Genomic DNA, 22730 nt, shown 5'->3' with positions numbered 1-22730 from the left:
ACACACATTCTGCCTCATTTTCTGATCAATATTTTAGCCAAATTATGTCATCAATATCCGTCAAAAATAAGATTATAGAACATGTGTCGATGAGATGCCAAGAATAATAAGAAATTTTAGTGCAAAAAACCTTGAATTTTACCTAAAATTTCGCTCAATGTCACTTACTTGTAAAGCCACTGAAACGTGTTCTATATTAAAAGCAAATCTCTGCCTATGTGTATGTAGAAATTTTTTTAAAAACTTAACAGACAATTTTCATGTTCGATATTGTGTATGAGAAAATGTACAAAATATTCACAGATTTTTTTTTATCTATCATCTCTTTATTTTTAGGCATAGAAACAAGCAGTTAAAAATTGAATTTGATGGCACATTGCATATTGAGCGACAAAAATTGAGAAAATTAAGGAAATTATTATCTGTAACTCTTTACATCCGTGTAACTCAGTGGTGGGCAACCTGTGTGCTGCGAAAAACTGTTGTACGGTTTCGGTCGAGGCTTATCACCAAGGTGTGCCCACCACAAGCGCAACTCTATCTCTTTTGTCAGTTCCTAAAAATAATTCAATCAATCTAAGACTTAGTCTTATGGCTGAATGGCATTTAATAGATGAAAAGGGTTTATGATGGATTACGGCTGTGGTTGATGCACATTAGGAATAGAAATATGAAAAGCAAGCTAAAATGCCATCACAAATAGAAAAATAGACCACAAAAATGATCTTGAGTTACATATTCCAAAAGCATACTTCGATGACAAATCGCATCTTGTGTATTTAAACTTGGTTAATCAATTTTCATTTGACTTTGTCATGTCAAATGAGACACAAAACGCAAAGAATTATTATTATTGTACATACAGTCAAAAGCGCAAACGTTTTATTTTTCATCAGACTGAAAATGTCAAAAAATGAAAACAAAGAAAAGAAGAAGCAATGGAAGTGAAACAATTTGCTCGTGTTCAAAAAAAGAAATAATAAAAAAAAAATCTTCTCGCGAAATTAAATAATTTGAGTATTTTCGAATATCCAAAGAAATATATATATTGTATAAATAAAGACCGCGAATATGTCCATGAGTGTAAAAAAAGAGTCTCGTTGGCGATTAAGTTTATTTTTGTCAGCACATTAGTAGATACTTGACGTCGTCATATATGAAAAACCGCCTCTTTCTCTCTAGGGACAATTTATTTTTCCTCACATTTTGTTCTTCTTTCCTTTTTTTTACTCAAAAAAAAATCTTTTCCTTCTAAATTTAAAATTATTTTTCTGATGAAAATAAAATGGGATTTATTCCAAAATGACGTATATCATCGTGTGTCATAGAACTCGAGGACATTATTGCATTTACTTAGATACATACTTTTGCTGGCTGTACAGATCAATTGTGAATGATTGCCTCCCTTAACCTCCTTTAGCATTAGCCAGCTTTGCGTCTTATGCTGGATCTATCACTTGCAATCGCTTGCCAATTACCGATGCCAAATGCATTGCCATATCAATCAACAGCATCATTTCATGTGTCATAGAATTCGAGGATAGCATTGCATTTGGCATTGGAAATTGGCAAGCGGAAGCCAGAGATAGGATCAGTTTCAGACGATATCTGAGGGAGGTCTAGGATTCATCTGGACGACCAACAAAGTAAGGCAGTATGAACCCGAGGAAAGGATTTCCAATTCAATATTAGACGTCCATAAAATGACCAAGTACTCAAGAGCATGCTCTTTGGTTGTTAGCATAATCTTTGTCAATTAAGGATAGAACCCCAGACAAGGATTTCCATCTTAATCCTTGACATAATCAATGAATAATCCCCAAAAAATAATAAAAATTCATTCTTATAAAAATAGAAATATTTCACTTATTTTGGGTGGAAATTTCTGTGCGATTCGATAGGTAAACAGATTTAATTTATTGTCAGTTAGTTCTCAATCCTATTTTCATTGGTCCTCCATCTTTTGGCATAACATATAAAAAATCCTTTATTTTTCATATGTTGCAGCCAAAAATTGTCATTTTATAGATAATAACAGAGATAAATGCTGATTAATTTTTGATATATTTCATCGTTGAGATAGCAGATTGCTAGAGATTAATAATACTTAATATTATCGTTGTCTATGGTCTTTGCCAACAAAATGTAGAAAAATAAATAAGCATAGCAACCATTGCTACGGTTATTTTAATGATGTCTTTACCCCCTTTCCTCTTATAAAGACATGTCTGACTTTATGTCTCAAATACGACATCAGCAACAGCTTTTTATTACTATAATTTCAATTCACAACTCTACGCATGTGAAAGAAGCTGTAATAAGGCTTTTGATTACACCCTGCTCCTTTTTCTGATTATGCCTCAATTGTGGAGGTGATAAGAACAATTGAACTTTATTTTCCTTCCTTTCCTTAATCTTCTTAATAATATTGACTTTATTATTGCTTGTCTAAGGTCATAAGAGACTCTTTCCATAATTATTTGTTTCTTTTCTCTTCCGTTTGTTACTATTTGCTATTTATAGAATATTAAGCTTTAATCAGCTCGATTTAAAATTTAATTAATCATCAAGCAAATGTTGCTCATATTTATTTTGTCACATGACTCTCTATCCACCCACCAATAATTTCTCATACATTTCTACTAGGCTGCCAAAAGTTGGCAATATTCATATGCCGGCGCTAAATATGTATGCAAGATTATAGCTTTTTATCCAGCAGCGCATACAATTTTGTTCGCGAATGGAAACGAAGAAAATGTAAATGTCTTGTATGGTAGTGAACAAACTAGAAACTCCGATACCGTTGTGGATATTGTGAGAAATTGTCGATAATATTTTTCAAGCAAATTGACATATTTTGTATCTGTTCGATATTTCTGTAGCTAACAATTTGTGCCGATTCTGCAGGTAATTAATATTTGACGTCAAGTTTGTTTACACGACCAAATAATTTTATTAATTAATTGCACAATTGAGTAATCAAGAAGAAATTGCGATAAAATGAGTAATAAAGAGTTCCTTATCATCCAGCTATTAAATTGTTTTAATTTTCATAATATTTAATCTGTCGATTGCTTAACAGTCACAAATCAACTGATTTAATCATGACGCAAAAATGGGCAAATTTTTATCAGAATGCATTTTGTTTTTTTCGAATATTTTTGGTATCTTATCGGAATCGATTTAAGTTGAAATTATGTAAAGAAATTTCCAGATTTTTTATTTGGGAATATAAGGCATGGTGAACATGGTTTGATGGGCTGGACAACATGTCCAGAAGTAAGAAGGCCTGTAGATTCTTTATATAAGGTCTACAAGTCTGACTAGAGCTGGAACTCGAAGTCGACTCGGGTTATGTATAGAAAAGGTGACTCGATTCTATATAAAATTTGAGTCGACTCTGATCTCTAAGTTTGAATTTGTCGATGGAATTGGAAACGGGCAAGATAGTCTAAAGAGCTCATAGGAATACTGTATGAGTTACGATGCAAAAGTGCAATTCACAAAGTGGGAATATGAAACTGGCAGAAGTTATCTAAAGACAGATCCAGCTTTCGACGAACTCTAAATGCGGTAATGGGCCCTCGTTCGCCTTTGAAAAGGCAGTAAGTATTGGAAATTGAAAATTGGCAGGCCCAAGAGTTTAATTCAATTGCTAGCACCCTAATTAAATTTTTACATCCACAATTGATCTATATGACCACCGAAGTAAGTCAATAAGCACATAAGTCAAAAAGAAATGTCCCGCTAAAATTACTAAGGGTTTTTTCCACACAAACTGATCTATCTGCTGTTTTAAAAAAGTCTGGCTTATCTGTGACTTGCGACAAACTTTTTTTTTACACTTTTCACTCAACTGTGCTACATACGGAATTTTTACAAAATTTTCATATTCTCACGAAATCTATCTAATAGGTCAGCTTATCAACTACATTTTGGAACGTATAGAACTGAACATTTTGTTCATGTGAGAGATTGAGACAATAATCGACAGAATCAATAGAAGTTGCATTTAAATAAATTACAACTACACAAGTGTTTTTTTTATATTTTTGGAGCCGGCATTTTATGTACCAAAAAAAAATTAATTTAATCTTCAACTACAAGCAAAATTGATACTCACAAAATTTACTGTGTGTAAAGATATTTTTCAGTTCCTTTTTATTTGATATTTTAGAATCACAATTTTTTCAATTTTTTTTCTTTTTCTTCTATCACTGGGTTAGATACTATTAAATGAATTTCTTTTGAAATATAAAGGCACTCCGGGTATTTTTTTCACAAAATAAGATTTTTAATGCAGCATATACTTTTTCATATATTTTATATTTATTTTTTGGCACTGAAGATTTCTATTTATTTTTTATTAATTTTAAATTTTTTTTTCTTTCTTTTCCTTTGTTAAATTGATTAAATTCCGTCAAGTGAAAGGCTTAATAATTTCTTTTTAACAGCTGTAAATATTTCCTTTATTATTTTTTTACGTTAACCGCCTTCTCAAAAAAAAAAAAAATTATTTTCTACTATAATTTTTTCGCGTCTAGCTGCTAGAAAAACATCTTTACAATTGATCAAGTTTTTTCAAACTGAAACGATGTGGAGTGATTGTGCGACACAACCCCGAATTTAACTCAGTCGTGCAGTTTTTTTTTTCTTCTCGGCAATAACGAGAGAATCGGAATTGAGAGCATAAAATAAGCTTTTTAAAAACATTGAGAGTCGATGAGGCCAATGATCTACCCGAAGCTACTCTATTGCTCTATCACAGTGATAACTTCATGGATTATTTTCTATAGTTTAATAGCGCCAATGTCATAAATGCAAGAGACATCGTATGATTCTCATAAAATGCACAACTCAAAAAAATTTAAATTTTTTAAAAAAGTATTTAATGACTTTTGTGGACGAGGAATAAATTTAAATTTAATTGAATATATTTTGTCCATGCGTTATCGAGAGAGTTGACTTTATTTCTCTTGTCTGTGAGTGATATGAACACATATTATTCAATTTTTTTTTCTTTTTTCGTTTCTTTCACAGTAAACACGCGCTCGAGGCATGATCAGAAAGCTATGTAAAGAGAAGTGAATACACAATACAAAAAATTAAGGAGATCTTCGTCGTTTTTTTTTTTTTTTGGTTGTGTATTCTCAACAAGCCGGCATAATTTTCAATTATCGTATACAATCATTATTCACTAAATAAAAAAAAAGTGAGAAAAAAAGAAAAGAAGAACAAATAAAAGGTTTGGGGAGAATTTTGTCGTGATTGAATATGTAAACAACTATGTTATTGCCGCTGTTAAGTAGTTTATCAATTATTAGATACTGTATTATTCAATCTTATTCCTGACTATTTAGAAGCTTTTACAAAAGATTTCAATCTAATAAATGTGATAAATAAATACCTAGACAATGACGATCTGTATGAGAATTTAGGGTATCTACACGTGTACGAGAGTTCAGTTTTATTGTCTTTGCTTGATCTCTTTTCTTTTTTGGACTCTATTTTTAGATCAAAAAATCTCACATCTCACGAAAATGTTTCGCTTTCCGAAAAAAAACTTTAAAGGCGCCAATCAGTTGTGACGTCCAGTATTTGCATTCCTAAGGGTATTTAAGAACAGATGTGGGAGAAATGGAGGAGATCTATACAGAGAAGCTGGACATTTAAAAATGAATGAATGTGAATAGGATTCGATTGGCTGGACATGCTATTAGAAGCTACTTTAAATAAGGTTATAGACCTTATCACTAACTGTAGATGACAAATGATCACGAGGACGGTTAAAGAACTCATAAAAGTAAGCTATTTATAGAAACAGTATTACACTTGATATTGGAAATTTGCAAGCGATAATCAGCGATAGACCCAGTTTCAAGCGACATTTGAGGAAGTCCATAGATCAGAATTGATCTGTATGGTCATTAAGTCATTAGAAGCTTTTTTGTTAAATCCTTGAAAGCCATAAAATCTGTAAAATACAGAAAACCCCATTTTACAGACAATATTTATGGGCTCTCCCCAGGACGTCATCAAAAAATTCTGAATTCACTTTTCACGAAACAATGAGTTTTAATTTAAATTTAACTTTAAAAAATGCTCAAAACAATTATGTCAAAGAATTTATTGCACTCTGCAGTTTTCCTTTGTATTTCTCGTATTAAAGACTTCACAATAATCTGTTCTACTCATTTAATAATGAGAAATTACAATGATATCAACATAAACAATGACGAACGAATAAGTGTTTACGTACTCAATTAAAATTATTGTGCGTTAGTCTCGATCAGGTGCTTACGACTTTTTTGTATATTTAGATGAAGATTAACTAGGTTGACAGCAGCGTGCGACAATCTTAGAAATCAGATGCTTTACAATAAATGTGAGAAATTTGCTGAAATGAATATCGCACTCTTACTCATAAATTATATCTTTTTTTTTGCGTATCGTTTCGTATAAACATGTTTACAGGATGCAAAGAACATTTTTGTGTCTACAAAAAGATCGTATAACGTGTCATTTTGCAGGCACTCATTTTTTGTGGGGATTTTTCACAAAATTTATGATGATAAGGATTTCTCATCCTTAATCTAATTACTCATTAGGTATGTGATTAACATATATTACTGTGTATACAGCATATGATTCATGTTCTAATTTTATTGTTTAAATGCCCATGCGTCTCTTATGAAATAGGTCAAAATGTCAACAATAAAATTAATAATTGAATATATTATATTTTGGGTAATTCTCTTCATAATCGAATGTAGACCAAGCATCAACAAGAAAAATAATTTTTGTTTCCAGTCAGACATAAACAATGTTTAATCAGTTCTTTTTCCAGACGATCATGCATACATAAAATGATTCTTGAGTGACTTAATTCCCTCGCATTATTGAGAAAAAAAAGAATCACCTTATTATCTTATCACATACATATTGGAGTAATGATGTCTGGTAAAAAAAAAATTGTATAGATGTATACAAAGTTGTATGAACTGATGAATGAAAAGATATACATAGAAGCATATTTGACATGTCTATTGATATATACAGAAAAAAAAGAGAATTTTCATTCAAATATCAAAATATCAACAATAAACAGGTGATTTCATCAATGAAACTCCTATGAAAATATATATATTTAATGTCTATAAAAAGAAGCTCCTTTACACTTAAAATCTATTTATAAAGCACACAAAAAAAAATGACTAGTAAAAAATGTCGCATAGAAACAGAACTGTAGCGCGTTTTACATTGATGACATTGAAATTCTTGCTTAGCAACAGAACTTCTTATAATCCTTAATAATTTTGGTACAATGTAGCATATGACCAGACGTAGTCTACATTTAGGAACGGTCATGAAACCTGCATACCAAACGCTTACTGTCAAAATATTTTAAAAGTTGGAGCTAAAAGAATTTTGGCGTAGTTTCACACCCTTCGAAATATAAAGTGCCTTCGATACCATATTTAGGAACGGTTCTTGAACCTGTATAGCAAACTCTTATTGTCAAAATATCTATATTAAAGTTTGAGCTTAAAGAATTTTTGTGTAGTTTTACACCCTTTGAAATACAAATTGGAATCAGTACCATATTCAGGAGCATCTACTGTATTTGCTCACAAAAAATCCAAAATGTTTGGATAAAGTTTCCAGTCTGAGTTTATAAAATGCGCTAAATATAAGCCGTATGTATAATTAAAGTGTTTGTCTCGATAAACTACATACGTGTGCGTAAAAATAAATATTATTTTTTTTTTATTCGTCAATGCTATATATAATTGAGTGTGACTGACTCACAATTACATAATGATAAAAGAAAATTTATGGGATACATGCGATGATAAAATAACAAAAAAAATCAGTCATTAAATCCGAACACCGCTGATGATTCGCTTGTAAACAAAGAGGTATGCGCGCAACAAGAAGAGTCACAAGAGTGAGGATACATACGTCTTTCTAATAAACATTCTGACCTTCTGTGTGCACGATTCGCATGGGTAATGTCCCACAAAAAACTGAGCAAAATATTATCAATATAATAAATTAGCTCAGTGGAGTGCAGAGTGTGTGACGCGGTATACTAGTGTGCCGACAAAAATCCTTGGATATGCCATGAATCCGGGGCATAGCCAAAAAATTTTGCAATGACCGTTATTTTTTGATTTATTTTTAAAAAGAAAACAAAAAATTTAAAAATAAAAAAGACGTTACAAAATAAAAGGCTTTTGAATTCTGGAAAGGTCCGTGCTCCCAATTGCCCACCCTTGGCAACGCCCCTGCCATGAATCCTATGTTTTCGATCGAGGCTTACAACCAAAGTGTGCCACAAAAATAAAGCCTCTCCCACCACTGTCAATTAGCCAGTGAAATGAAAACAATCTTGTCACGGGATAATTGCCTCTCTCCCAATTCGTTCAATAATTAATACATTTTAAGTATTTTTTTGTCCTTTTACACGCTTTTTTCATTTTTCATTCCATCACACACACAAGCTGTAGCGTCACAAACAGTTTTCTTTCGTTTGACATTGTTTTTCACGAAAGCTTAAGTCATAACTCATTTATTATTGTTGATGCATGTATTCGATTATTAACAACATCGCATGGTTAGTCTTATAGCTTGCCATCATTAGCCAATCGTTAACGTAACCAACCTACGCACTTGAAAAGGCTAAAGGAATGAAAGTTTCTTATTACGACTCGAGTATATTAGCATTAAATGGACTGAAACTATTTTTGAAGCCTTTTTTCGTCCTTGACATTCATAAAATACACGAAATGTAGTAATTGTACATTTTTAAACATCCTAAATCGATAGCATGTTCAATTTTTTAATAGTCTCCACTTCCAAATATATATGATAATTTCTTACAACCACGGAAAAAACGCTTATCCCTCGTGTACTTTATCGTACACGTTCTGCAAATACTAAATTTACTTCACAAAAGAAGTAGATGTAGATGAAAACATATTTGCTACATTCCTCATCTTATTCCAGCACTAGAATGAAGTTAAGTGTGTGTCATAAATATAATTTCTTTACAGATTATTTGATTAACAAATAAGGAACAAGTACTCGTGGAGAGTTTTTGTACAATGATTAGGTGTAGGGGTGTATAGGGGGTGAAATTTTTCTGAGGGGTGATAATTTAATTGTCTATACTAATTAAATTTTGAGGGGTTTTGGGGGTTTTGTCTTGAAAACCCCAGAAAATTGACAAATTTTATTCAACGCAAACACCTCTCCTACAACCCCATAGGAGTGTATCCAAAAAATAATCAAAATTGGATAAGGAGCCGTTTGTAAATTATTTAACCCTTAGGGGTGAAAGGTAGGGGGTAGGTTACAATTTTATTACAAAGTACAAATTTTGGTTCTTGATCTTTATTATAACTACTTAAAAAGCAAGTTAATGTCAAGTTTAATGGTGGGCAACCTGTGTGTCGCCAAAAATTAGTGGTTGTGCCGCGAAAAATGAATTGTTGCTAACCATTTGTCTAGTTGATGGCCTGTTCTAATGGTTTCTTTTCCAGTCGGATAAAATGCGGGTCGGAAGGGAACGAGGAATCCAAAATAACTAGCATTATGAAGAATTAAAGTAAGTGGAATTTCTTAAAGTTTCAATGTCTTAAGTAGTTAAAATTGAGTCAAATCCAAATTAAAATTCACTAAACACCCCAAAAGCCCTTCCCAGAATTAGTTACATACAGCAAGTTATTTTTAAACGTTTTATCACACACAAAAAAAAAAGCATTACTCCATTCTAAATTTGCTCGAAATTGTTTACGACCTGATAAGATTTTTAAACGAAGCACGTGTATGTCTGCAATTATTGATAATGTTAAAGAGAAGGAAACAAACCTCAATAATTTTCACTTTCATATCTTTTTTAAATTAAAAATAATATTCATTCCGAAAAAATAACCCACCTCACGCAATATCACATGACGATCTTTCAACGGACGTAGTCGACGAAATATCATTCGGTACGATATTGTTCGTAGCGAGATAAATAAGAGTGAGTGGAGAAATTCTGACAAGGCAGTTACAATTTTTTTCTTATAATTTATTAGTAGTCGCACTGTGATGAGATGCATATAGAACACAGTCTTTCCGCCCTTGAAACTCGTTTCTTCAACTCCTTTGCATATCTTAGATTGTATAAATATTTACAACAATTCATGATCATTTTTTTATGAATGTAAAAAGCAATTCCGAGAATGAAAAACGCAGTTCTTTCCTTATTGAGAGATGAAATAACCAGAGTTGTTAAACCGGCACCTGGTACAGGCAAAACCGTACAATTCTTTGATAATTTGTATGGTTTTGAAGAAAAAAAAACATAGACAAAAAATATATAATTTGTATGGATTTGTAAGAAAAGCGCAGACAAAAACCGTACATTTCTTGATAATTTGTATGATTTCTTTAAAAAAAGCCATACAAATTGTACGGTTTTTGTCTGCGCTTTTCTTACAAATCCATACAAATTATAAAAAAATTGTACGGTTTTTGTATGCGACCAGGCACCTGTCTGGTTTTACAACTCTGGAAATAACAAAAGAGTGTATAATTTCCAGTTAAACTTTCCTCTGTAATTCACTCAGCATTCTCTTCTTCCGCCCATTAAAAAATTGTTATTTTTGGATGTACATTACAGCCACATGTTTGCATTTTTTTATTCAAATTATTTCTTTTGGTTCTGCTTGGCCGTGATTGAAAATAATCGACAATTATGCAAGCACTCTTTTTTGTTTAAATTATCAATTTTTCTTTTGTTACATTGATCGTAATAAATAACAACAAATTATATTGTGAGGATTGTTTTTTTGGCATCCGAGTCAGTCTACATGTCTACGTGTGGATGCAATGTGAAAGAGAAGTTTCTTTTATATTGTACATTAGATGACAACGTGATGAGCCTCAATGTTCATATACTAAATTTAAAAAAAAAGGAGCCATTAAGTCACAAAAATAATTCTTCGTGTTTTGTCTTTCCGAGATTAATTAATCGACCTCGTTCTCCACGTATCATGTTGGCTCTTCGTGGTTAATTAACAGCGAGAGCCTATAAATAAAACAATAACACTTTATCGACCTCGCATTGACCCGTCCAGGATTTCACATTACTTGTTCCTTATGTATACTTGTCACAAGCTTTATGCATGCTTAACTGATAATGCACAATTTTTTTTTATATTTTCCCCTTCGCAATAGAATAAATGGAAATACGATTAATCGTTAATCTCAGCTTTTTTTTGCAGCACAAAAAAAAAGTGTTATTCATTTGACCGTTGCAAATGCATGATCTGCCGGCGCTAACTCACAATTATCATTTTCTGTTCTCCTTTTGTATGTCAATTCACAACAAAAAACGTGTTCATTGTGCCATTTCGTATCTCAATCGTGTACCAAATATTTTTATTACCCAAACATGATAGAATATTTCATAAGACTTTAATGTGTGCCTTCATTCCATTCATACAATTCATTCAAAAAAAAACACTGTAATTGATGCTGATCACACTTTGATCACATGGCATGGCACCCAAAAATTTTATATACATATAAATCATCCGGTGTAGGTAAAATATGAAAAATTATTTTTAATCGCATTGGCAGCTTTTGCTTCTTATTTTTGCCTATAATTATAAAAATTTTTGTTTTATTTTTAAATGCTTTTGAGGGTTTTAATGTTCATGGGAGAGGAATCGTTACGTTCCGTCAATAAAAAGTCGTAAAAGAAGACTTTTATAAAATCATGTCTTTTCACGTTTTGATGAAATTTCATCAGCATTTCACGACACTGATTTGGAGAGTATGGGATGACATTTTGGCTGAAGATTGAGTTGATAGATGAAAAAGCGGGACTTTATGCTGTGGGAAGGTAATGACTAATGTTTTGAGAATTTTTAGCTAGATTGGCTATATAAGAAAGATTGAGCTGTCTACAGACGTTCTCGAAACGTGGCAATGGACCCTCGTGCGCCCCAGTCAAGTAAGTAAGTAAGAAAGTCATAAAATCCCCATATTGTTGATAGAAAATAAGGCAATGAGGGCTGGAAATTTCGGAAAATATTCAAAAGTACCCTAACAGACAAAGAAATCGCTTGTATATACCGAAGTAGTCTTTTCGTATCATTAAAGCATGCTATCTGCCTGATAGAGACACTCCCGAAATTCCCAAGTATACCCAATATTCCAGAGCTTCTAAACCTGTATCACAACTTTGCAACCTAAAATTAACTCAATTTTTACAAACAATAACCGCTAAACACTTCCTTATAACAATAAGTCCTTTGTCTAGTAGGAATGAAACTTACAAGGATTTTGTCGTTTATATAGGAAGAAAGATTCTGCTTTGTTGACAACGAAACGAAAGTTCAAAAAAAGAAAAAATTATCTGGTGATTTACAAATCTGATTAACTGACATTTTTCACTTAATTGCATTATAATTAATGAGATCCTAATTGTAAATCTATTTTTAACTTTATAGTAATTATAATAGTTTTATTTTCTAGGGAGATCCGTCATTATAAATTTATTGCTGATATTGTACAATCAATCTTAATGATTATTAATAATTAACCCGAGAAACATCGTTTCACGCTAAACTGTCGTGTTATCGGTAAGACATAAAGGGCAGATAATTTTGGTCTGTTTTCAGCGGCGAAAAATGAAATTTTATGCGTTGTGTCGCTCAGGGAATGAACATTTTTGGTGATCTACATAAGTGATGGACAACATATGTGGTGTGACAAACTGTGTGGTGTGACAAACTGTGTGGCGTGACAAACTGTGTCGTGAAAAGTTTTTGGAAATGTCATGGACCATGTGCGGTGTATGATTTTGGTCCAGACCTACTATCAAGGTGTGTTGGGAGAAAGAAAAGGTTGCGCACTACTGATCTACATAGACAAATTTGAAGATCCCCTCTATTCCACTCTAAATTCGAAAATTATCTGGTGTGAATCTTTTTGACACAAGACATGTTCTATGTCACACCACTATGTCACGACACACATTTTTGTAGACAACAGTTCTCAAAATGATGCAACTTATTAAATGCGCTTGAATCACTTAAAAATCACACATTACTACTTGATTATATGAACAAAAATATGAAGAGGACATGGGAAAATATTTGATTTTACGAGAGCTTTTTTCAAATCAAATTTCTTCTTCACGAAATAAAATTCCACTTATTCAAAATGTGTTTTTTAAGAGATTACAAAAGAAAACCTTTCAATAAGTAAATTTTATAGCTTTCATTTTTTTGTGGTTGATTAGAAAGGGCCAGATGAAATTTAATTGAATGAATGATAGCATCTTTATAGGTTCATTAACGTTACATGCCTCGTACGTCAATTTAGAAAGATGACCGGTCATTATTTATTGAATTTTAAACCTTCATAATTATTTATAATACAGAAAAGCCCTTGAAAAGGCAAAAGTCCCATTTATTTTCTTATAAAAAACTTTTCACATGCTTCCACTAAATGTCATTAATGAAAATTGTTACGTTTTATTATATTTTATAATGTTTACTGATCAGAGTTGCTGTTTTCGTCTTTTAATCAGGCTAAAACTGACCTACAAAATGGAAAAAAAAGGCCACAGACAATATTATTTAAATTTTCTATTTACAAATTGTGCAGATAAATAGCAAGTCATGCGTCTTGACAAACAACTCTGCAATCGAGAGTGCAAATTCAGCTGTCAGTTATAAAAAAAAATTATCGTCAATTTTCATCCAGTACACAAAAAAGCGAAAACAAAATTTTTCTGGACGTCCCACATTTGATAACATGAAATTCTAAATGAAGTCAATTTTCTGCGTTTATCATTATTAATGAGCATACACGTGCGTCCTTCACACTTGTTACGCTACAGATTGATTGATGTTGACTAAACATGCTTGTAAAATACAATTTTTATTGTGTTAAGTTTAAAGCATTGCCATCGTAATTTTAACAGTTTACAATAAAGTTTTATAATACTTCGTAATTAGCAAGAAATAATTAAGCGATCGTTACTCTGTTTTGAATGATATTCTGCCGACATTCCTACCTCTTGTGAATTCAACGTTTTATATGAAATTTACAATGTGCAAAAGAAAAGAAGAAGTAAAAGTTTATTTTATGTAAAAATCTGTTTCGTAATTTGAAATTCATAAGTAATATGGAAATTTTGGTCTGATTTGCTGTCCAGGCATGCGAGGTATGAGTGATCAAGAATCGGTCAAATCGATGAGACACACCCGAGCGACACAATGTGGTGAGCCACATTTTTTGTCATTTAGCAAATAACAAAATTGTTATTTTTATTTAAGTATCTCATGATTGCCTTTTGAAGACGATAGACTCCTAGCACTGCCCATTACATGACCCAGGATGTATCATAATAATAACAAGTACCCTTTATTTTCAAGGGTATATCAATGCAACGTACCTAGCCACAATTTGTGTGTCGCGAATCACATAAACCGAGTTGACATTCGGTCTACATGATGTCGTCAAAACAACCTTGCATGTAGCCCTTAATGCGATGACTTAACCTTACACTAACAAAAACATTGTGCTGCTCGGATTTATTTTGTAAAATATGCTTTAAATAGAAGCAGTAAAAATCTCTTATCGACCATATACTTTCACAATATTTTCTACTTTATGGCGTCCGGCAGGTTCGCATATTTACATTTTTTGAGAGCTAATCAATGCCCATTAATAAATAAAAACGGAATAAAAAATTCAAAATGATTATTGAACAAAAAAAACTTTTTTGATGTTATTAAAGGAGATCCCACAACTAAATAACATCATTAAGCAATAATATTTTTCTTTTTTTTAGCGTACTTTCCGAGTAATTTCTGTACTATCAATACTACGATCGTAATGAAAATAAAATAAGAAGTAAATGGAATAATTGATAATGAATATGAAATTATTTTGAATATTAAAAAGAAATTTTTGTCAAATGTTAATCGCAGCTATTGTTGGGGTGATTGACATGATTTACGAAAAATATATATAGGCTATAATCTTACGTATCAGCTATGATTCAACTTGAAAATTTCGAAAAAAGAAGGATTTAATTTCATTTTTGATAATCTTTATTTTTAATTCCGTTGTACAGAAACCCAATCTGTATTTTCTATTTTTGTTTTAAACATTTACGATTCGTTATAGGCAAATTAATAGCGATATTCTTATGTAGGCTTGAATAAGCATATTACTTTCTATTGATTCCTAAAGCAGATATTTTCCTCAAATTCCTCTTACTTCCTTCATTCGCAAAAACGTAGAGATACAAAGGGGAGGTATTGTAAATTGATGTCAATCTAAATTATTGGGATTTCTCCGTTTTAAGGCGTTATTCTTGCCTACATTGCCGTAGAGCATAATTCATTTGATAATTGCATCTTAACTGCATTTATTTACGACATACTGTTGGGAATTGTTCACATTTTACATACAATTCATGAATAAGTGTTTATGTAGGATCAAGCATATAAAACATAATTTTCAAATCTAGGTTTTGAATAAACTGAGGTTATCGATGTGATCTTCTGTGGGTGTGACATACTTTTAGGTATGTTCTGACGTTATTCCAATCTTTCGGCAATCTTTTAGCTCTCGTCCCTGTTTTTCCAGATGCACTTCTAATTCCTGACACTGCTCTTTAATTTAATGATCCTAACTCCTTAATTTAATGATTCTCAGAGACCCAATCATGGTTTAATCTTGTACATTAAGTAGTCGAAGTTTCTAAACTTCTGGTAAAGGGTACATCTGAATATGGCAGAATTCGAATCCAAGACTTTCGGTTTATCATACCAAATTTGATACCATAACTTCTCCCCAATTCTCATTATCATGAATATTCTCTTTATAGAAATCAAGTTTTTGATTTATACTGCAGGTCTGCGCATTTAAAAGGAAATCTAAACTACAGTAAATGCAATGGAACTTTTCGTCAAACTCTTGAAAACTTTGTGACTGAAGCTAAATTACCCGACCAGCCCAAAAAGTTTGCAACCCTCTACGTCGCCTTGTTAACGGCAAGACATGATTGTCCCCTGACGGCAACGTGATGGGTGCTTTCGACCCATTTCTACGGCGAAAAGACCGGCTCGCCGACTTGTGTCGCTCGGATCAGTTCCCTAAACAAACATCATTAGCAAACAATTCCTAGCTTTTAAAAACAATTTTTTGACAATCAAATATTTGGGAAAAGATCTCAAGAGATACCACTTGAACAATAAAACATAAAGTTGATAGCAGTAAATTGTGGCCAAATGTCTTTCACGACGCATACACAATACACGTGTTCCTTATATGGGGATATTTTATATTGGCAAAATTAAGCACGACTTTAACATTCATTGAACCAGAAACTTGTTGTTTGAAAATTGAATTTCATAGAAAAAATACGATTTAGACGAGCTCGTGGTAAGGCTTATTTCCATATTAATATGATTTGTCATGAATAAAATAACCCGTAAAATTCCCCAAAAATAGATGCAAAACTTTTTTGGCATTCAAGATTTATATTTGTCAATAATTAAGATTAATTAATTAAAATTTTCACATTTTGATCTCAAACCAAGTTTTCATGCCTTTACATCTCATCACATTTATTGCCACGATCTTCATCCAAATCCCGTCGTAATTTTCCTCATACAAAAAATCCCTAAAAACCAATTAAAATGAGATCAATTTTAAAATATTGATGATTTCCGCTTCGTATCCGGCAATAATTAATGAAATTTTAGTGATTAAAAATTTCCACTACCAGGAAAAATAATAATCAAGTTGGCGCCTATTGCAAATATAATCAGTTGTAAAAATTTACAATCGTGTATACTTTTTACCAAAACATTCAACTTGCATGAGTAAACATAAATAATAATAATATAAAAATATTATCAATCAATTTCATTACTGTGTCTGTTTTTCGGCGCAATATGAGAGCCTTAACTGAATAATCATCAACAGAAGCGCGAAAAAAGAAATTTTTTGGCAGTGGAAAATTTTCATCGCATTTTTTTAGGATTTTTTTTTTTTGCGTACACATTTCCTCAAAACACGAAGATAAATTATAAGAATATGCTACAACTTGTCTAGTTTATCGTGACTTGTTACGCAAATAGTGTTGTTTTTCTATTCGCAGATTTTTTAATAGCTTTGAGGTGTGTCTTTATAAAATTAGACATAGGATTCCAGCCAAAACAGTGCCTTATTGTAAAAATAAATAAAAGTGCACTTTAAGCTGTTCTATTTTTGCACGGTACAGAATTATCATTATCTCATAATATTTATATGTATCAAAATATATATAATACGCCATTTAAAAATATTTTCTTTTTCACATGATCTCATGGATCGCTGTAAATCACATGTAATTGTTTTCAAAAGCGACTTTATCTTTTTAAATAAAATTAAATAAAAAATTTGATTATATTTGCAGTGCTTTTTTTTCGACAGGACTCGTGCATGAAACGAAAATAAAGTGTGATAAGGCAAAAGGCTATCGCAAAATTAAACGACGGGAAAGTGGTCACACAGCCATTAAATTTATTACACAAGATGACTCTTTAAATAAATCACATAAAGAGAGGACTGAAAGCATCTCTTCTTATCATTTCAAAAACAGATTGTAAATCGATATTATTTACTTTAGCCTTAGATCCTCATAACACTTCTATTTGACTATGAATGTTGACAAAAAAAAGAGTTGATTGAGATAACATCATGTTATGTCAATGTAAATAGAAAATAGGAAGGATTTGATGATTTGTAGTGATATAGACGCATTTTGATTCTAGTCGACGGACAGACAAAGAGCTTTCCCATGAATATGATCACAAAATTAAGCACGTTCCGAGGCATCTCTTTCTCTTCCTCGGCGAAAACGTGTGAGTGCCTATTGTTGCATTTTAGAGTCCGTCGGAAGCTGGATCTGTCTTTAGACCTTCCCAGGCATTCTCAATTATATTGATCGAGTACCCCATGGTGTAGAAATGACCGAAAATCTGTCCACAGATTGACTTGATCCCGAGATATACAAATGAAGAAGAGCTTTAACACGGAGCTTTTGAGGCTCTGTTAAACCTCTTTTACTAATACCAAATGGAAGCCGCCTTTGTTTTGGTATTGGTAAAATTGGTTTACCGGAGCCTAAAAAGCTCTAAGGCTGAGCCTTCTTCATTTGTGCCGCTCGGTGACGTTGGCCTGAAACTAAATTTGAACGAATCTGATCTGCAGTCAGAGTCACACTGGCCTGACCTGCAGTCAGAGTCACACTGGCCCGAATCGGATTTTTAACCATTTTTATGTCGTGTGCCTTCAGGGTTTACCCATTAGCACACTTATTCAGATGACTATACTCATTGTCTGTTATGGATCATTATTATTATATTTATTGGTCTTCTTTTACAGAGAAAATGCAATTTAAATTTAATTACCGATAATCATAACTTAAAAAACCATTAAAAACCTTTAAAATATTGTAATAAATATACAAAAGTAGACATAAACACAGATTAACCGTTCATAAAACATTAAGAATCTCAAAGAATTGTAAATTTTGTTTAGAAATTGTAAAAGCGACATTGTAACGGACTTTGGGACTATAAAAACTGATTGCAGCTTTACTTTAACTATCTTAAGCCATACGACAATCTTTTACAGCCTTTGAGTGCTATAATTTCTAATTTAATACTATACTATGATGCATAAGCTCAGGTATACAGAACACAATCTTCGATAGCATTCGAAAAATCTAGTCTAGTCATAGAAATCTCCTGATTATAGTGCTTATTGCCAAAATTCAAAGTATTAATCATACAGGTATTAGTCATGAAACCAGATCGACAATCCCATTTAATTAAAATAGCTCTAAACATGCCCATGAACTTCAAAAAATACATCTTGTGTCAGAATTTCCGATTGATAATACTGACAACGTGTCTGTGCTACAAATAATACTCTCACATACAAAATCTATCACAAGACGCGCAAGAAAGTTCGTTAAGTCAAAAATTTGAATTTTTTTCTCATCTATAAATTTAATTCAATGTCCACCAGCCACAACAAACGAATTGATACGTATAAAGAGAAATAACAACAAATTTCATCACAAGCTTAATAAGTTCATCGGTATCATCACAGGTGGCAGACAAAATATATATTACATCCAAAATAAGTTAATGAATTTTAAGGTTCGCGTGTTCATCGTCAATCAACTTACAATTCTAAAATTAGGAAGCTATTGGAACTAGAATGTCTGAATGAAAATTTTTGTTTTGATGATTCGCAGCACAACACACATAACCTACGGCAATAATTTTAGCAAGTATTGTAACTTAAGTAGCCATAAAATTGGACATTATGTAAATAAAAAGCTACAAATTCACAAAATCAAAAAAATGCATCGCATTTGTGGATCAAAAATAGAATTTACTTTCTCGTGTCAATCAGTAAAGTCACACCTGTCGAAATTTTCACTTCCTACCTTTCTTTTATTATTATTATTGTATTGTCTTCTTTTTAATTACACCCCAAATTTTATATCAAATGAACCAGAGTTGCAAAACAAGCACCTGTAACAAGTAAAAACCTTACAATTACTTAATAATTTGTATGGTTTTGAAAGAAAAATGATGCACATTATTGAGAATTTATACGGTTTTTGCCTGTGACAGGTGCCTGTTTTGCGGCTCTGAAATGATACTTTTAGGTACCTTATGACAAATTCATGTGGAACAGCCGACACCTTCTGTTTGGCATTGATGGTAAGACACAGATAAATACTTTTAATTAAACACGATACTATTAAAAATCTTGCGGTACACACGGGATAGTTTTTAAGATATACATTGTTTATCAAACGCAAAAAAAGCTTCTGCTCGTGTACGAAAAAATATTTTGCGCGTGCAAGCGTTTGCCTTTATTCCATTTTCATTGTTGTTTCATATTAAAAAAATTTATTCAGTACACGCGAATCACCGAAAAAAGGAAGAATATGCGTACGCAAAGTCATTTCATAATAAAACAGATTGCTGAGAGTAAAGCCGGAGTTTTTTTTTGGGAGAGGCAAAATTGGGGAGGCAAAATAAAGAAAAATAAGCGGCACGTGTAGATGCTATTGCTATTATTATTCCCCAAAAAATGTATATCGAAGCTTTCTCTTCATCTTCGTATCGTATACACAAAAATATTTTGGTAAGGAAGCAGCTGATTTTGTATATACATTTTCTGGGGGCTTGCTGGCGTTTTGCAAAAATTCTAGAATGAATTTTTTGAGAGAGAAATTTGATGGCGTCCTATGGATGACTTTCTTATTATCACAGATGCATTAACTTGTAATGCTCAATTAAAATAACCAGTAATGATTGTTAAAAATTCATCGAAGACTAGCTGATAAGCTTCTTATCATTCTGTATAAGCAGTAAACAATTGCATTGAGATAATGAAAGGAAATTAAGGAATATATTTACAACGTAGATCAACAAAGGTCTTGTTGGCAGTACAGTCTTATCTTTTAGTCCAAAAAAATGCATTTATCTTATCAGATTGGGATTTTTATGACTGTGATTTTGTGTAGTAAATCATTTCATGCCCAAATATTTGTCAGCCATAAGCGTCATCGAGTAAGATTCTAATTGGTGACGCTACGCTCCAGAATAATTAAAAGCCAATATGACTGAATGATGAGGGTCTCAATTTATGGGTTGTCAATGTTTATTGACTTTGCTGTAGATTCGTTAAACCGACACATAGTATCGACTTATTTTTATGACTTTGGCATCACCAAAGAAGGAGATGAAAGAAGAAGACGAGAAATATTTTTAAAAGGATAATCAGATATGGCCATAAACAGGTCCCAAATTCCTTTTTTAACTATTTTTGTTTTGTCTCAATCATATGATCGACCCGTGATTTTTTTAAGGCTTTTGTTAGATCTCAAATTTCATTTATCAATGCATTTCCTCAAAAATTCTTCTTTGCCCTCTTTTTCTCTGTATTATTATTCATTCTATTCCGTTTTGATTCAATGGAACCGCCATTTGAAAATATTTTTGTTCTCACACACTGTCAGAATGAATGACTGTACACATATAATAATATTGAAATTCAACATACTTAGTGGCACATCATAAACTAGTAATGAAATTATTAAGCTATTATTGACCCTTAAAGCCCGGCAATCTTCCAGTTCTATATAAATTGACTTAAATAAGTAGTTTTAACTGGGAATTGTGTCATTATGGGCTTCCTCTTATCATTTTTCATTTATTTGGATTTGCAACTAATGAACCGAAGCAAACAACTTCCATAAAACAAAATACATATTAACTGGTTTCTGGATTTTCTTTGGAAATCAGATCCAAAAACCTGTTTATGTTTAAAGTATTGCATTTTTTGAGTATTTTAAACATTGATTTTGCTTAGTACTTACCGTATTAACATGTAATTACTTTGTTGACGTGACTTTTTGCTCTTTTTTGTTGCTTCCAAAAATGATGTTTTGAATATTTTCTACAATTTTAACTCTTTTTAACACAAAACTTGAACTATTAAACTTGTAACTTAACAGAATATATACAATTATAATTAAACTAAACGTTTATACTAAATATTAATCGTTCTTTCATTGAAAAATTGATTAAAAAATTGTTAGAAAAATATTTTTTTTTATTTCTTCCAAGAAGCCACGAACCGACTCTCACAACTTGTGGACAGAAATGGAATGAACGGAATAAGAAGAAGAGGGGAAAATTTCTACTATATTGGGACCTGTAAGGCATACATGTAACCGTTTGCCTGTCAATATTTATCTATGCTGTACTTTAAAGTCTATTATTTAATTTAAATTTATGATTTAAAGTTTATTGTTCACTAACACTGTTAAAGAGATGTAAAACATTTTTAAACTGTTGATAATACTATGTTTACTGAGGTTTTATTGAATATTGAATTTTAAATACAATTTAATTTAAACACAAAGTTTGAAAATTTTAACGAACTTTTAATTTTTAAAATTTGTAGAAAGTTCAAAATTTGAACCTGAAATTTTGAATTCAATAAAGACGTTGAATTGAAAATTTTTAAAAATTTTCATTAAAAAGTTTGTTAAAATTTTAAAAATTTTCAATAATTTTAAAAACTTTCATTTATTTACAAATTTACTGTGCGATATTCAATAAGACGCAATAAAAAATTCCAATCTGAACATTAATTCTCGACATTCCCCAAAACATAAAAGGACTTGAAATCTCTCCGTCTCTTTCTAATCCATTCTTATAGGAGAAAATTTCTCTCAAAAAATCCATGAGCATGCAAGAAAAAAGAAGAATAAAAATGTTAAGTGATTCATCCATTTGTTGATAACTTTTTCTTAGAAAAGGAATTCCCGTTATTCACTGATTGTGGTCGGGGATGATAAGAGGAATATTAAGAACAAACCATTGATAGCATGACTGTTTAATATCCAAGTGCAGAATCCATTGAGATTAAAGTCATGAGAACCATATGCTAAAAAGTCTATGTATATTCACAGACATGCTATTTATGTACATATAGGCTGTCTATTAAGGAAACTTGAAATGCACTCAATTATGTAAATGAAGCACAAGAGTGTTTGTCTCTAACACAGACTGTGGCTGCATATCTAAAAGAAAATCATTGCCTTTAAAAGAAAGCCACAAAACTAT

At 31.7% G+C, this 22730-nt stretch overlaps 1 protein-coding gene and 1 long non-coding RNA gene across 4 annotated transcripts in view; one reads left to right on the top strand and one right to left on the bottom strand.

Moving 5' to 3' along the window:
* Gbs-70E (Glycogen binding subunit 70E) overlaps window positions 1-21494 on the bottom strand; it is a 30950-nt gene extending 9456 nt beyond the window's left edge. The window contains exon 1 of one of the 2 annotated variants that reach the window (XM_070633924.1): window positions 21476-21494. The gene's annotated coding sequence lies outside the window, so the exon portion shown is untranslated. Of the gene's footprint in view, window positions 1-4123; window positions 4598-21475 lie in introns of those variants that run through there. The other variant, XM_070633923.1, reaches the window with a different exon arrangement.
* On the top strand, window positions 17127-21971 carry LOC139085778 (uncharacterized). 2 transcript variants are annotated; one of them, XR_011543948.1, is made up of 3 exons: window positions 17127-17204; window positions 17500-17671; window positions 21726-21971. It is a non-coding gene; the product is annotated as an uncharacterized lncRNA (long non-coding RNA). The 2 variants fall into 2 exon arrangements; XR_011543949.1 differs by lacking the exon at window positions 21726-21971 and adding an exon at window positions 19102-19614.
* Window positions 21972-22730: the final 759 nt, after the last annotated feature.

The sequence above is a fragment of the Chironomus tepperi genome, unplaced genomic scaffold, assembly GCF_022539635.2.
Source record: "Chironomus tepperi strain 1889 unplaced genomic scaffold, CSIRO-AGI_Ctep_v1 contig_82, whole genome shotgun sequence".
Taxonomy (NCBI): domain Eukaryota; kingdom Metazoa; phylum Arthropoda; class Insecta; order Diptera; family Chironomidae; genus Chironomus; species Chironomus tepperi.
Note: the sequence above shows the minus strand (reverse complement) of the source record. Positions and strands in the feature narration are given on the sequence as shown.